At 44.1% G+C, this 15786-nt stretch overlaps 1 long non-coding RNA gene across 1 annotated transcript in view; it reads right to left on the reverse strand.

The window, feature by feature from the left end:
• LOC140908984 (uncharacterized) overlaps positions 1-15786 on the reverse strand; it is a 132972-nt gene that overhangs the window by 53449 nt on the left and 63737 nt on the right. The window lies entirely within an intron of this gene.

Raw genomic sequence — 15786 nt, forward strand, 5'->3', positions numbered from 1 at the left:
CTACCTGCCATCACAGTTATTCCTACTTTTAACCCTGAAATCTTCATTTTCAGATTCAGAGCTACTTTAGAGCTACCTAGAGAAACTTCATGTTACTTTATTTTCCTTGATTTTCTATGCTTGTAGATCACAGGGGAACATGTGGTGCTAGTTCTTTCCCTGTGCCTTATGCCTCCGTTTTTATTGACATGCCCTCCTTTACTTTGTGTAATGGTGGAGTTGTCTGGATTACACATATTAGGACAAATTCTCTGATGGTCTAATTCCTTTTTGACACTACCTCACCATCTTTTGGTAGGTTAACACGCCGGCTTTTTTTTTTTTCTTTTTTTCCCCAGCTTACATGGAAAGCAGGGACATTAACCCAGAGGGTGCATTGCAGTATCGTAATGCCAGGGTAACAAAGCCAGCACTTTTCTCACCAAACCCAGATGGAAAAAACAGCCATGGTCACTTCAATGACCTGTGCATCCAGGAGCAGTTTAGGCTCTAATACGATTCCAGAAGCTGCAAATCTGAGGGTTATGTCTATTCTACAAGTGCTACATTGGTACAGCTGCACTGCTGCAGCTGTGCTGCTGTCATGTATACATTTGCTACAAGAGACAGAGGGGATTTTCTATTGCTGTAGCAAATCTACCTCCTCGAGAGATGGTAGCTAGGTTGAGAGAATCCTTCCATTAACCAAGCTGCCCCTACAGTGGGGATTAGGTCAACCTGACTACAGTGGTGAATTATCCAATGGGCCCATACCCAGGGACCCCGGCCAACTGGGGGACCCCAGAAAAATGGGCACCCCGGCAGAAATCTGCCGTGAGGCGGCAGAAGCCCAGAGCCCTGGCAGAAGCCCTGGTGGGGACAGGGGCAGCCTCAGTGCCCCAACTCCAGTCCCCTGCAGAAGCACCAGGCAGGCAGGGCAGAACAGGGGAAGTCCAGCACCCTGACTCAAGCTGCGGCCCTGGGACTGAAGGAGCTCAAGCTCTGTGCTGCGGCCTCAGCTCTGGAGAAGATCTCACTCCCTGCTGAGGCCCCATAGCCGAGGCAAGGGGATGGAGCTTCTCTTGTCTTTGGGCCGTGGGAGGGGATGGGACAGAAATGAGTGAACAGGGGTGAGGCCCCAGACGAAAGGGGCGGAACAGTGGTAGGACTGCAGGCAGAAGGGGTGGGGCGGGGCCACAGATCTGCTGCGGGGGCCCCCCCACTTGCTCTGGCCCAGGACCCCAGGAGACCTTAATACACCTCTGCCTAGTTATGTTGCACAGGGCATGAAATTTTTTCCAAGCCTTGAGCTATGTCTCTAGGTCAACCCAAATTTTAGGTGTAGACTAGGCCTCAGTAACAAACCAAATGTGCTCCTTCGCTCAAGGGACCTCTGGTAGCTTCCATCAATCTATCAACTTTCAATCTACAGTATCTTCTACACAAGGCACATACTGATTCAACTAAATCTATTTAGAAACTAATTTAGTTAAGTCCATTATGACACAGTGTCATGGGACATTCTGATAAGTAAGCTATAAAAATGGGGCCTCGGAGGAACTACAACTAAGTGGATGCATAATTGGTTAAACAACAACAAACAAGAAGTAACTATTAGTGGAGTGATGTCAGATTGGAAAGAAATCTCAAGTGGAGTTCCACAGGGATCTGTTCTGGGTCCTGTATTATTTAACATCTTTATTTCATGACTTGGACGTAGCAATAAAGAGCATGCTGATCAAATTTGTAGATGACATAAAGGTAGGGGGAGTTGCAAAAACTTTGGAAGATAGAACTAAAATTCAAAGGGCTCTTGATAAATTGGAGAACTGGGCTATAGACAACAAAATGAAATTCAATAAAGACAAATATAAGGTGCTACACTTAAAGAAAAAAACAAATGCACAAATACAGAATGGGAGATAACTGGCTTGGCAGCAGCACTGCTCAGAAGGATCTGGAAGTCATGGTGGATCACAACCTCAGCATGAGTCAACAGTGTGATGCTGTTGCAAAAAAAAAGCTAATGCAATTTTAGGTTGCATTAATAGAGGCATAGCATGAAAGTCACAGGAGGTGATAATGCCACTCTACTCAGCATGGGTTAGAACTTAGGTGGAGTACTGTGTCCAGTTTTGGTCACCAATGTATAGAAAAGATGTAGAGAAACTGAAAAGGCTCCAGAGGGCAAGTGACAAATATGATCAAAGGGGTGGGGAATGCAAGACATATGAACAAAGATTGAAGGAACTGGTATGTTTAGTTTGGAAAAGAGGAGATAAGGGGGGACACTGTCAGAAGACAGGATACTGGGCTAGATGGACCTTTGGTCTGACCCAATATGGCTGTTCTTATGTATGACCTGACCATGGTTTTCAAATACTTAAAAGGCTGCCATGAAAAAAGATGGAGAAAAGTTTCTCTCTTGCCACTGAGGGCAGGACAAGAGGCAATTGGTTCAAACTACAGTTTAGCAGATTTAGATTAAATCTCAGGAAAAAAAATTCTAACTGTAAGAACAGTAGGACAATGGAACAGACTGCCTAGGAAGCTCCTTCACTGGATGTTTTCAAAAGGAGGCTGGATAGCCTTCTGTCTTGGATGGTTTACACAATAAATTCTGCATCTTGGTAGGGGGTTAGACTAGATAACCCTTGCGGTCCCTTCTAATCCTATGACAGGTTTCAGAGTAGCAGCCGTGTTAGTCTGTATCTGCAAAAAGAAAAGGAGTGCTTGTGGCACCTTAGAGACTAACAAATTTATTAGAGCATAAGCTTTTGTGAGCTACAGCTCACTTCATTGTATGCATCTTTCCACTGAATGCATCCGATGAAGTGAGCTGTAGCTCACAAAAGCTCATGCTCAAATAAATTTGTTAGTCTCTAAGGTGCCACAAGTACTCCTTTTCTTTTTTCTAATCCTATGGTTCGATAATTCTATGAAATCCATGCAATCTCCTAGTGTGGATTTTATTTTGGTTTAGGAATGTTTGATATCAGTTTAGCTTCATTTGGTAATGCTAATTTAAGGTCTAATAATCATCTGAAGTCCGCTGATTTTAAACCAGGGTAAGATTATGAAGAAACAATTAGCCTGTAAGCCCTCCAGGGTATGGACTGTCTTCTACTACATATTTATACAGTGTCCAGCACAATGGAACTTCAACTACAATTGGGACATCCAGGTGTTACCATAACGCAAAGGCTAAAATAACTCAACTGACTTCAGTGGAGTCACTTTCAATTTACATTGGAGTCATAGAATCAGTATCAGGCCCAACCTCTGTCTTACCAGGACTAAACTTCAGCCAGCTAACCTTCATCTGAAACCCTCTCTCGGGTAGACATAAGGGAAGTTGTCCACTTGTCCCAGTTGAATCAGATGAGCAAGAGAGAGAAAGAAAGAGCTAAACGTTATGAAGACACAAAGCACCAAATAGTACATCTCCTCATTAACCCTCTAAATGACCTCACATATGCATTGCTCAGGAGCAGCAATTACATCGAATTCTGGTATCCTACCACCACCACCTTTGGAGCAGATGATCAACCGTCTAACACTACTCTGCCTCTTTAATAAAGAAAGCAGCAAAGCCACTCAGTCCTTACACATCTCCAGTTCAAACAACTGAAACAATGTTGCAATGTGAATAAGCTAATGTTTCAATATCAAATTCTGATATTTCCAGCATCAATTTTTTTTAAGTTTCTCTAAAAGAAAAGGAGTACTTGTGGAACCTTAGAGACTAACAAATTTATCTGAGCATAAGCTTTCGTGAGCTACAGCTCACTTCATCTAATGCATCTGATGAAGTGAGCTGTAGCTCACGAAAACTTATGCTCAAATAAATTTGCTGGTCTCTGAGGTGCCACAAGTACTCCTTTTCTTTTTGCCTATACAAACTAACATGACTGCTACTCTGAAACCTGTCTTTAAGTTTCTCTGCAACTCGAAAAAGGACAATTCAGAAGCTGAACAAGGGAGTAAGAAATGCTAACTTTACTTATTTTGTATTACAAAGTGCAACTTTAAAAAAGAACTAAAAGAACTTCAGAAGAGTCCTTTTAAAATGTCACAGGATGGTCACATTTTATCCAGTTAGGATCAGCTCCATAAGAATGAAAAAAAAAATACATTGCATTCTGTAGAAACACATGAGAGATAGAGAGAATCTTTCTGCTTCTGATTTGACCTTTATCATATTTTGTGTGTTATAATAGGAAGAAAACTAATTGCTACAAAACATCAGCTGTAGTAATTGCTATAATTCTAAAGGTTTCAGAGTAGCATTCTAAAGTTGCCAACCTTCAGGAAGGAAAACACAGACAAGGAATCATGTTAAAAGCAGACTATTTTGCTTTATTCCACAAAACTCTGTTCATAGTGCTGTGGAATTTATGACTTCACTGAAAGTCAGGTCTCATAATTGGCACAGTATGTTGCCAGTTAATTTGGATAAGCCTCCTCATTTCTTTCTTTCTAACTATTTTTTGTGCTTGAAAACGAGCTCTTCCTTTTAAAGGCAACTAGAGAAAAATGTATCTAATATGGCAGAGGAGACTTTAAAATTCAGGGAGGTTTGTAAAAAGAAAAGGAGTACTTGTGGCACCTTAGAGACTAACCAATTTATTTGAGCATAAGTTTTCGTGAGCTACACTTACATTCTCCGATGAAGTGAGCTGTAGCTCACGAAAGCTTATGCTCAAATAAATTGGTTAGTCTCTAAGGTGCCACAAGTACTCCCTTTCTTTTTGCGAATAGAGACTAACATGGCTGCTACTCTGGAGGGAGGTTTTTGTGAGCCAAATAAGTATTTGGGCCCAGATCTTCAAAGACATTTATGCTCCTAACTTCCATGGATTTTAATGGGAGTTAGGTACCTAAATACCTTTGAGGATCTGAGTCTTGGGACATAAATCTTTAAGAGCCTGCTTCAACACCAACTGAAATCAGTAAAAGTCTTTCCATCAATTTCGATGAGTGCTGAATCAGGCCCTAAGAGGACATATTTTGTAAAATTTCCAGAACTTCCTGTTTCAGATCAAGAGAGAAATGCTAGCTTTCTTGCAGTATTTCATTAGGCACATGTGGAAAAAATAACCAATTTATTTTTAATCTTCAAAAAGGTGCATAGAGAACTAGAATCAGGCTCTTGCGTATGTACATATGCCAACATTTCTGTGGAAACACTGGAGTTTTATACAAAAGTACAAAAACTACTAAGGTGACTTTTACAGGTGACTTTTCTTCTCTTTGGGCTTGATCTTTCTCACATGGAAGACTCCAATGGTGCAGAATTGGGCCCTCAAAATCTTAAAAATGAGAACAAAAACTATTTACCCATTATTTCTTTGATGAATCTGGCCCTAACAAATTATACTATCCTGTTCATGTAGTTGATACACACTTTGCAACTTACATATTTACTCATTTGCATAGTACATTTGCAACCATAGAAGTAAATGAGAGTTACACCATTCATTTAGTTGGTGTCTGAGTCATGCTCTGACCTTCAGACAAGGATACATTTCCATCTATATGAATATTACATCTAAAAGGCTACCGTGAAGGATTTTAAGATTACAAAGTCAAGCACTCAAAAGTTAGGAAATGCCAGAATTAAGGTTGCCCAAACAACAATGTGATTGTGTATGTAATTTTAAAATGTGCTAGGACCATATCATTAATGTCCATTAACTGTCACATTATATTAGAATATCTATGGTATTATCTGTGATCTCTGCAGTACTTGAATACCAGAGGAAGTTAGAGTGATGGGAAGATGTGTTAATCTGAATGATTTCTTTCCTCCAGGAGATAAATATTTATCTTTAAAAAAAATATGATCTTATTTATCTTAGTTGTGTCATTTATTATTCTGTGCGGTTCTTGACATGTTCTCCAAAAATGCTTATTTCAGCTCGGTAATGAAGTTTTATACTCCCTCTCTGGACAGCCACAATTGGTAGCTCAGAGCCTTCATCCATCCTAGCAAGCTATATGCTATTTATCTTTACCATTTATATTCCAGCTAATTGATGTGACCCTACAACAACTAACAAGATGTGAAAAAACTCCAAAGTGAGCATGCATGTGAAGAAAAACCAAAAGTAGCATTTATGGGCAGAATATGAGAGTTGTTCAATACCGGCCTTATTTCTGTTTATGTGCATGGCCATCTGGAAGTGCTTCGTGCCTCTCTGTAGGTCCCTCCCAGAATTCAGCCTTTATTTATAGAATCACAGAAATGTAAGACTGGAAGGGACCCTGAGAAGTCATTAAGTCCAGCTCCCTATGCTGTGGTGGGACCAAATATACCTAGATCTTTCCTGAAGGGTGTTTGTCCAACCTGTTCTTAAAATCCTCCAATGATGGGGATACCACAATCTCTATGGGAAGCCTATTCCTGAGCTTAACTACCCTTTTAGTTGGAAAGTTTTTCCTAATATCTAACCTAAATCTCCCTTGCTGCAGATTAAGCCCATTACGTCTTATCCTACCTTTAGTGGACATGGAGAAGAATTGATCCCTGTCTTCTTTATAACAGCCTTTAACATATTTGAAGACTGTTATGAGGTCCCCTTCCTGTCTTTTTTACTCAAGAAAGACAGTTTTTTTAACCTTTCCTCATACATCAGATTTTCTAAACCTTTCTCATTTTTGTTGTTCTCCTTTGAATTCTCTCCAATTTGTCCACATCTTTCCTGAAGTGTGGCACCCAGAACTGGACATAATACTCCAGCCTCACCAGTGCTGAATAGAGCAGGACAATTACCTCCCGTGTCTTACATGCAACACTCTTGTTAATACACAGAATGCTATTAGCCATTTTTGCAACTGCATCACATTGTTGATTCATATTCATTTGTGATCCACTCTAATGCCCAGATCCTTTTCAGCAGTACTACCACCTAGCCAATTATTTCCCATTTTATAGTTGTCCACTTGATTTTTGCTTTCTAAGTGAAGTACTTTGCACTTGTCTTTAATGAGGTTTATCTTATATATTTTAGACAATTCTCCAATTTGTGAAGGTTGTTTTGAATTCTATTCCTGGCCTCCAAGGTGCTTGCAAGCTCTCCCAGCTTGGTGTCATCCACAGATTTTATAAGCATACTCTCCACTCCATTATCCAAGTCATTAATAAAAATATTGACTAGTACCAGACCCAGAACCAGCACTGAGGGACCCCACTAGATATGCCTTCCCAGTCTGACAGTGAATCATTGATAGCTACTATTTGTGTACAGACTTTCAACCAGTTGTGCACCTACCTTATAGTAATTTCATCTAGACCACATTTCCCTAGCTTGCTTATGAGAATGTCATGTGAACTGTGTCAAAAACCAAGATATATCACATCTACTGCTTCCCCCTGTTCACTAGGGCAGATAAAAGATTAGTAGGTTGAATTGGCTGGCTATCCCTTATAACCCTATTATCCTCTAGGTGCTTACAAAGTGATTGTTTTGATAATTTCTACCAGTATCTTTCTGGGTATCAAAGTTAGGCTGACTGGCCTATAATTCCTCAGGTCCTCTTCCTCCCCTGCGCTTTTTAAAGATAGGTATTATGTTTCCCCTTTTCCAGTTTTCACCCTTCCTCCAGGAATTCTCAAAGGTAATTGTTAATGGTTATGAGATTGCTTCTGATAGTTCTTTAAGTAATTTAAGACAAATTTCATCAGGCCCTGCTGATTTAAATACATCTGATTTATCTAAATATTCTTCAATGTTTTCTTTCTTGTTTCAATTTGCATTCCTTCACCCTTGTTAGTGCTACTTATGTTGAGTATCAGGTCACCATTAATCTTTTTAGTGAAGACTGAAGCAAAATAGGCATTAAACACCTCAGCCTTCTTGATGTCATCTGTTATTAGCTCTCCTTCCCCATTAAGTAGAGGACCTGCACTTTCCTTCATCTTTCTCTTGCACCTAATGTATTTAAAGAACTCTTTTTATTGCCTTTAATGTCCCTTGCTATGTGTAACAGATTTTGGGCTTTAGCCTTTCTGAATTTGTCTCTGTATGTTTCTTCTATTCTTTTGTACTCTTCCTCCACAATCCATCCATGTTTCCACTTTTTGTAGGATTCCTTATGGCATGTGCATCAGTACAATGCAAAAAACTGAACTGCTTCAAAGGGCTTTATTAGTAATCTCATAGTCACATCTATAATGTCTGTGGAATCAAAAAAGGCCAGATGAAATCAATTATTGATTCATCAGAGTACCAGGATCCCTAGCAGTCTATTCATCCCATGCCATAGTGTTGGATGGTGATTTGTTTATGACTAATAATCACCTTTGTCTGGCTTGTCCACGTCCATCCCTCCACAAATGCAAGTTGATGCCACACCATTCTATTTTGTTGTGAGCATGATCTTTCCATTTCTGGCCAAAGAGTTTTGTCCTGAGGTCGGCCCAGTGTGTTTTTGATCTACCCAGCAGTTGCTTGTGGTCTGGGGATCCAGTCACTGATGTGGGTTGTCCACTTATTGTCTTGTCTGCGGACTACATGTCCCACCCATCTTCGCTTTGCATTGGACATCGCCTGCATTGGTCATCTCTGTGTGCCTTCTGATCTCCTCATTTGGTGTATGATCATGGAGCGATATCTTACACATTCACCTTTCCATTGCTCTCTGAGCTAGCTGAGGGCTCCTGCAGTGACAGGGGATGGAGAGGAGCCCTCAGCCACTGTGGCTCCGCTCTGGCCCCACCTCCTCCCGCTCCCCCCCATCCCCCCGAGGCTTGTACCACTTGGTGGTGCAAGTGTGGGGTGGAGGAGAAGGGGGAAGGGAGGGGGCAGGCCCAGGGTTTCCAGCTGCCACGCACCATGGACATCTGGGTTGCCCTGTAGTGTGTCCCCCGCCTCCTCCCTGGGCTCTCCGGCCCCTGCCAGGCCTGGGACAGCACTGGTGGGAGGGTGCTGTGCATGCAGCTCCCCCCAACCCCATGTGTCTGCCCCAGCCCTGCCATTCTTCGAATGCGGATGCCAGGGAGCGTGGGGGTCCTGGACCCTGCTGGGCAGGCCCAGGAGGCAGCACCAGCACCCAGTGGACAGACACTCTGACCAGTGGGTGCTCCTTGCTCCGGATAATCCCCCTCGGCCCAGGCCCCACAGAGCAACTGGATTCCTTTTGCCCCCTCCCACCACCAGCGCCCATGAGGGAGACCCAGTGCCCCCTGCCCCATCTCCCCACAGCACCCCTGGTCTAGGGAAGGATGTGGGTTGGGTCCAGTTCAGTCTGGGGAGAGATGTGGATCAGATCCAGTTCAGGGATTTGGTCTAAGGTGGGATGTGGGTCTGGTCTGATTGAGAGGATTTGCCTGGTCTTTTGGGGGCACAGCTGGTCCAGATCCTAGTCTCTGTGCCTCTCTGTCTGGGGGGAAGGACTAGCAAGACTAGTATGAATAATGATGCTGTAAATAAAATGTATTAAAGTTTTTCATATTTTTTGTTTTTAAAACTTTTTAAACAATTTTAAATTTGCCCCAGTTTCATACAAAAATTTAATTCAAACCCTGGTAGTTCATATGAGAAATATGAAGGATGAGATATTGTGATGGTTCCCCTTTTAGTGGGAGCAGTACATGGCTAGTGTTTTGGTCAGCCTTGGCTTTTGTAAGCTGTTTTTACACACACACTCTCCAACAAAGAAAGTAACAGAACGCCACTGGCCAGCCTACAGCCCCAACTAAAACCTTTCCAGCGCATCATCAAGGATCTACAACCTATCCTGAAGGACGATCCCTCACTCGCACAGACCTTGGGAGTCAGGCCAGTCCTCGCATACAGACAGCCCCCCAACCTGAAGCAAATACTCAACAGCAACAACACACCACACAACAGAAACACTAACCCAGGAACCAACCCCTGCAACAAACCATGTTGCCAACTCTGTCTGCATATCTATTCAAGGGACACCATCATAGGACCCAGCCACATCAGCCACACCATCAAGGGCTCATTCACCTTCACATCTACCAGTGTGATATATGCCATCGTGTGCCAGAAATGCCCCTCTATCATGTACATTGGCCAAACCGGACAGTCTCTATGCAAAAGAATAAATGGATGCAAATCAGACATCAAGAACTGTAACATTCAAAAACCAGTAGGAGAACACTTCAATCTCTCTGGACACTCAATAACAGACTTAAAAGTCGCCATTCTTAAAAAAAAAAAACCCTTCAATAACAGACTTCAACGAGAAAATATAGAAGTGGAATTAATTTGAAAACTTGACTCCATCAAATTAGGCCTGAATAAGGACTAGGAGTGGCTGGGTGACTACAAAAAATAATTTTCACTCTGTTGATACTCACACCTTCTTGTCAACTGCTGGGAATGGGCCACATCCACTTAAATGAATTGGCCTCGTTAGCACTACAAAAAGTAATTTTCCCTCTGTTGATATTCACCCCTTCTTGTCAACTGTTGGGAATTGGCCTCATTAGCCCTTACATCCCGCCCCCCCCCTTTGTAAGGCAACTCCCATCTTTTCATGTACTGTATATTTATACCTGCTAACTATATTTTCCACTCCATGCATCTGATGAAGTGGGTTATATCCCAAGAAAACTTATGCCCAAATAAATGTGTTAGTCTCTAAGGTCCCACAAGAACTCCTCATTGTTTTTACTGATACAGACTAACACGGCTACCCCCTGAAACCTTTCCCCACCTGGGCTGTGCTGTGAGGCATCAGCAGTTGCTGCTCTCATGCCCTCTCCTTATGCAGCCCAGGCTGGGAAAGTGACCTGGATGCAGGGAGCCCTGATGTTGCTCCTCCCTCCCCAACTCACAGCCCCCTAGGGATGTGCGGGGCAGAGGAGTGGAGGAAGTGAGAAGCAATGTCAGCTGCTTCGTGCATCCAGGTCACTTTCCCCAAATGGGTGCAGGAGGGGGATGCCAGTGTTAGGAGTGAAGGGAGTTCAAGGATTAGGGGCACAGGAGGGGGAGCAGGCCTTTGGGCGAAGGGTGGAAGGGGAGCCTGGGAAGCTCATGGGGGCCAGGAGCAATGAGAGGGCACCAAGACCACGGGGGACGGGGCACCAAAATGCAAGTTCACCCAGGGTGCCATTTTCCCTAAAGCTGGTCCTGAGCATTGACATGTGAGGAGTAGAGGTCATTGTAGAATTTTGGACATATTTCATTTATCTTGCTCCTTTCTGATGTCCTTTCGCCTTTTCATCTTTTAGCACTGCCAGGATAATCTGTTTCAGCCTAACATCTCTTTCTACCTTCTTCAGACTCTCATTCTTTTCGGCCGCCTCTCCCAATTTCTTCTTTCTAAAGTCTTCATAGTTTTCTTTGATCTTCACATGAATTTCTTTGCCCAATGTTCTGTATTCTTCGCCCATTTTTCCTTTTAATTTCATGCGCCCCCTCTTCGCCATCAGATTCAGTTTCCTCGCTGATCCTCTGCTTGTGTCCCAGCATTTTCAGTGACTTTGCCTTTTTAGCTGCTGAGATTATCTGCAAGATAAACTCTTCGTAGTCCTCATTGATGTCCTTCTTGACCTTATACTTGAGGTCCATTTCACTCACTTCCTGTACAAATGCCTCTTTGTTGAAGTGCCATTTTTGCTTCGGTTTCTGGCTTCTCTTAAGTCGGTCTTCATAGACACTGTCAACACATAGTTCTGAGCGCAACATATGATGATCTGAGCATGTGAAAATGATTTGTTCTCCTATTATCGCCACATCATTGAAGATTATTCTGGTATCCATCATTACATAATCAATCTGATTCAGTGTGACTCCTTCTGGGACTTTCCATGTCCACTGCTGATGCTGTTCTTTTTATAATATTGTGTTAATTATGTGGAGATGGTTTGCTTCTTCAAATGCAAGCAGACATACTCCACAATCATTTCTTAACCTTTACCGAATTTCCCCACATACTTTTCTTTCTCACTCTCCTTTCCACCTATTATTGAATTGAAGTCACCTTGGATAATTGTGTAGGTGGATCTTTGCTGCATTACCTGCTCCAGCTCTTCAGAGAAATGTTCCATGTCTTCGTCTTCTGCTTGCTGCATGGGAGCATATATCTGAATAATTTTAATTGTTCTCCTTCATTTTATCTGAAGTGTGAGAACTGTTATCCGGAGTGATATGATGTCGCAGTTGACTATCCTTGGAATGGTCTCTTTCCCAACAATGAATCCCAATGCCTTCAGGCCTTACTCTATTGTCGAATGATCTTGCTAGGAGTACTTGCTATCCGCTTTTCCATTGTGCAATGAGGTCTTTTGTTCTTCTTGTTTCACATATCCTGATGATGTCGGCTTTTATTGACTTTGTGACTTCAGTGTAAGAATCGATGTAGGGATCAGATGATAGTGTTCTTATATTGTGACTTGCAACAAATAGTTGGACTATTCTTTTAACCATTTTCCATTTTTTGTCCTGTGCCACCCCAGGTTGTGAGCGTCAGTCAGGCCGATGCATGAGTCTGTGCTCAGTTTCCCAGTTTATTCTGCTTTGTGCGGCTTGTTTGTCAGAAGAAGATTGCAAGAGTGCATTTGGGGTGCCAGACCTTGTGCCCTGTAGCTGCGGTACCCCCTTCACTTTGGCCAGGTTGCCCTAGAGTAATAGAGATACGGTCAGACTACCTACTACCCTGGATACTAGCTCGACACCTTCTCAGCTTGGTAAGACCAGCTAGAGCATACGCTCCACCGTACTTCGCTGTCGAACCCCGTTCACCCCCACAACAATGTTGAGGAAGGGAGGTAGGATTTTGTGGGGGATTTTGTGACTAATAATACTAATGCTCATACGTACACTCTGGGAGTGATCGCAGTTTGGTGTGTGAGAAAGCATTCATCCTCCACACCAATGTAATCAGTGCAACAAACCAGTGTTGCCTAATGGAAAACATATGTACACTGGAAATTATGACATCTTTAATACAAAAGATGTATGTGTTTTGTGTATTAATATTTAGAACTAGGTTATGACACACAGTCCCATAGTAGGAGTGTTTGCAGAGATCTCTTTAAGCTCAGAGGGAACTCTCAAAGATATTGTGTCTGAGGAAGGCAAAATAACTCTGAGCACTGCAAGAACGTGGGTTGCAGCAAGCCTCTTCCAGGCCCTTTCAAAGAGTGCACCATGCACTCTTTTCCCTCTTTCCTTCCAACACATCAGACCAGTCCTATTGATTGGTGCAAGGAATTAAGCCCTCTCCTGGGAGATATTGACATTGAGTGCAATGATGGAGTAGTCCTTGCACTTGGGGAGCAAAAGGACAGAAGATTTTGAGTAGCTCACTGTGCAGGGATGGAAATGAGGCTGAATGCTTTTCCAACTCTCTTTCCCTGCATTGCTTATGGCTAAGGGTATGTCTACACTATGGAATAAGGTCGAATTTATAGAAGTCGGTTTTTTAGAAATCGGTTTTATATATTCGAGTGTGTGTGTCCCCACAGAAAATGCTCTAAGTGCATTAAGTGCATTAACTCGGCGGAGCACTTCCACAGTACGGGGGCTAGAGTCGACTTCCGGAGCGTTGCACTGTGGGTAGCTATCCCACAGTTCCCGCAGTCTCCGCTGCCCATTGGAATTCTGGGTTGAGATCCCAATGCCTGATGGGGCTAAAACATTGTCGCGGGTGGTTCTGGGCACATATCGTAAGGCCCCCGTTCCCTCCATCCCTCCGAGAAAGCAAGGGCAGACAATCGTTTCGCGCCTTTTTTCCTGAGTTACCTGTGCAGACGCCATACCACTGCAAGCATGGAGCCCGCTCAGGTAACCGTCACCCTATGTCTCCTGGGTGCTGGCAGACGCAGTACGGCTTTGCTGCACAGTAGCAGCAACCCATTGCCTTCTGGCAGCAGACGGTGCAATACGACTGGTAGTCATCCTCGTCGTGTCCGAGGTGCTCCTGGCCACGTCGGCTGGGAGCGCCTGGGCAGACATGGGCGCAGGGACTAAATTTGGAGTGACCTGACCAGGTCATTCTCTTTAGTCCTGCAGTCAGTCCTATTGAACCGTCTTATGGTGAGCGGGCAGGCGATACGGACTGCTAGCAGTCATACTGTACCATCTTCTGCCAGGCAGGCAAGAGATGAGGATTGCTAGCAGTCGTATTGTACCATCTTCTGCCAGGCAGGCAAGAGATGAAGATGGCTAGCAGTCATACTGTACCATCTTCTGCCGAGCAGCCATGAGATGTGGATGGCATGCAGTCCTTCTGCACTGTCTGCTGCCAGCCAAAGATGTAAAAGATAGATGGAGTGGGTCAGAACAAGAAATAGACCAGATTTGTTTTGTACTCATTTGCCTCCTCCCCTGTCTAGGGGACTCATTCCTCTACATCACACTGCAGTCACTCACAGAGAAGGTGCAGCAAGGTAAATCTAGCCATGTATCAATCAGAGGCCAGACTAACCTCCTTGTTCCAATAAGAACGATAACTTAGGTGCACCATTTCTTATTGGAACCCTCCGTGCAGTCCTGCCTGAAATACTCCTTGATGTACAGGCACCCCCTTTGTTGATTTTAGCTCCCTGAAGCCAACCCTGTAAGCCGTGTCGTCAGTCGCCCCTCCCTCCGTCAGAGCAACGGCAGACAATCGTTCCGCGCCTTTTTTCTGTGCGGACGCCATACCAAGGCAAGCATGGAGGCTGCTCAGCTCACTTTGGCAATTAGGAGCACATTAAACACCACATGCATTATCCAGCAGTATATGTAGCACCAGAACCTGGCAAAGCGATACCGGGCGAGGAGGCGACGTCAGCGCGGTCACATGAGTGATCAGGACATGGACACAGATTTCTCTGAAAGCATGGGCCCTGCCAATGCATGCATCATGGTGCTAATGGGGCAGGTTCATGCTGTGGAACGCCGATTCTGGTCTCGGGAAACAAGCACAGACTGGTGGGACCGCATAGTGTTGCAGGTCTGGGACAACTCCCAGTGGCTGCGAAACTTTCGCATGCGTAAGGGCACTTTCATGGAACTTTGTGACTTGCTTTCCCCTGCCCTGAAGCGCATGAATACCAAGATGAGAGCAGCCCTCACAGTTGAGAAGCGAGTGGCGATAGCCCTGTGGAAGCTTGCAACGCCAGACAGCTACCGGTCAGTTGGGAATCAATTTGGAGTGGGCAAATCTACTGTGGGGGCTGCTGTGATGCAAGTAGCCCACGCAATCAAAGATATGCTGATATCAAGGGTAGTGACCCTAGGAAATGTGCAGGTCATAGTGGATGGCTTTGCTGCAATGGGATTCCCTAACTATGGTGGGGCTATAGATGGAACACATATCCCTATCTTGGCACCGGAGCACCAAGCCTGCGAGTACATAAACTGCAAGGGGTACTTTTCGATAGTGCTGCAAGCTCTGGTGGATCACAAGGGACGTTTCACCAACATCAACGTGGGATGGCCGGGAAAGGTGCATGACGCTCGCATCTTCAGGAACTCTGGTCTGTTTCAAAAGCTGCAGGAAGGGACTTTATTCCCAGACCAGAAAATAACTGTTGGGGATGTTGAAATGCCTATATGTATCCTTGGGGACCCAGCCTACCCCTTAATGCCATGGCTCATGAAGCCGTACACAGGCAGCCTGGACAGTAGTCAGGAGCTGTTCAACTACAGGCTAAGCAAGTGCAGAATGGTGGTAGAATGTGCATTTGGACGTTTAAAGGCGCGCTGGCGCAGTTTACTGACTTGCTTAGACCTCAGCGAAACCAATATTCCCACTGTTATTACTGCTTGCTGTGTGCTCCACAATATCTGTGAGAGTAAGGGGGAGACGTTTATGGCGGGGTGGGAGGTTGAGGCAAATCGC

This window comes from Lepidochelys kempii, chromosome 3 (assembly GCF_965140285.1).
Source record: "Lepidochelys kempii isolate rLepKem1 chromosome 3, rLepKem1.hap1, whole genome shotgun sequence".
NCBI lineage: Eukaryota > Metazoa > Chordata > Testudines > Cheloniidae > Lepidochelys > Lepidochelys kempii.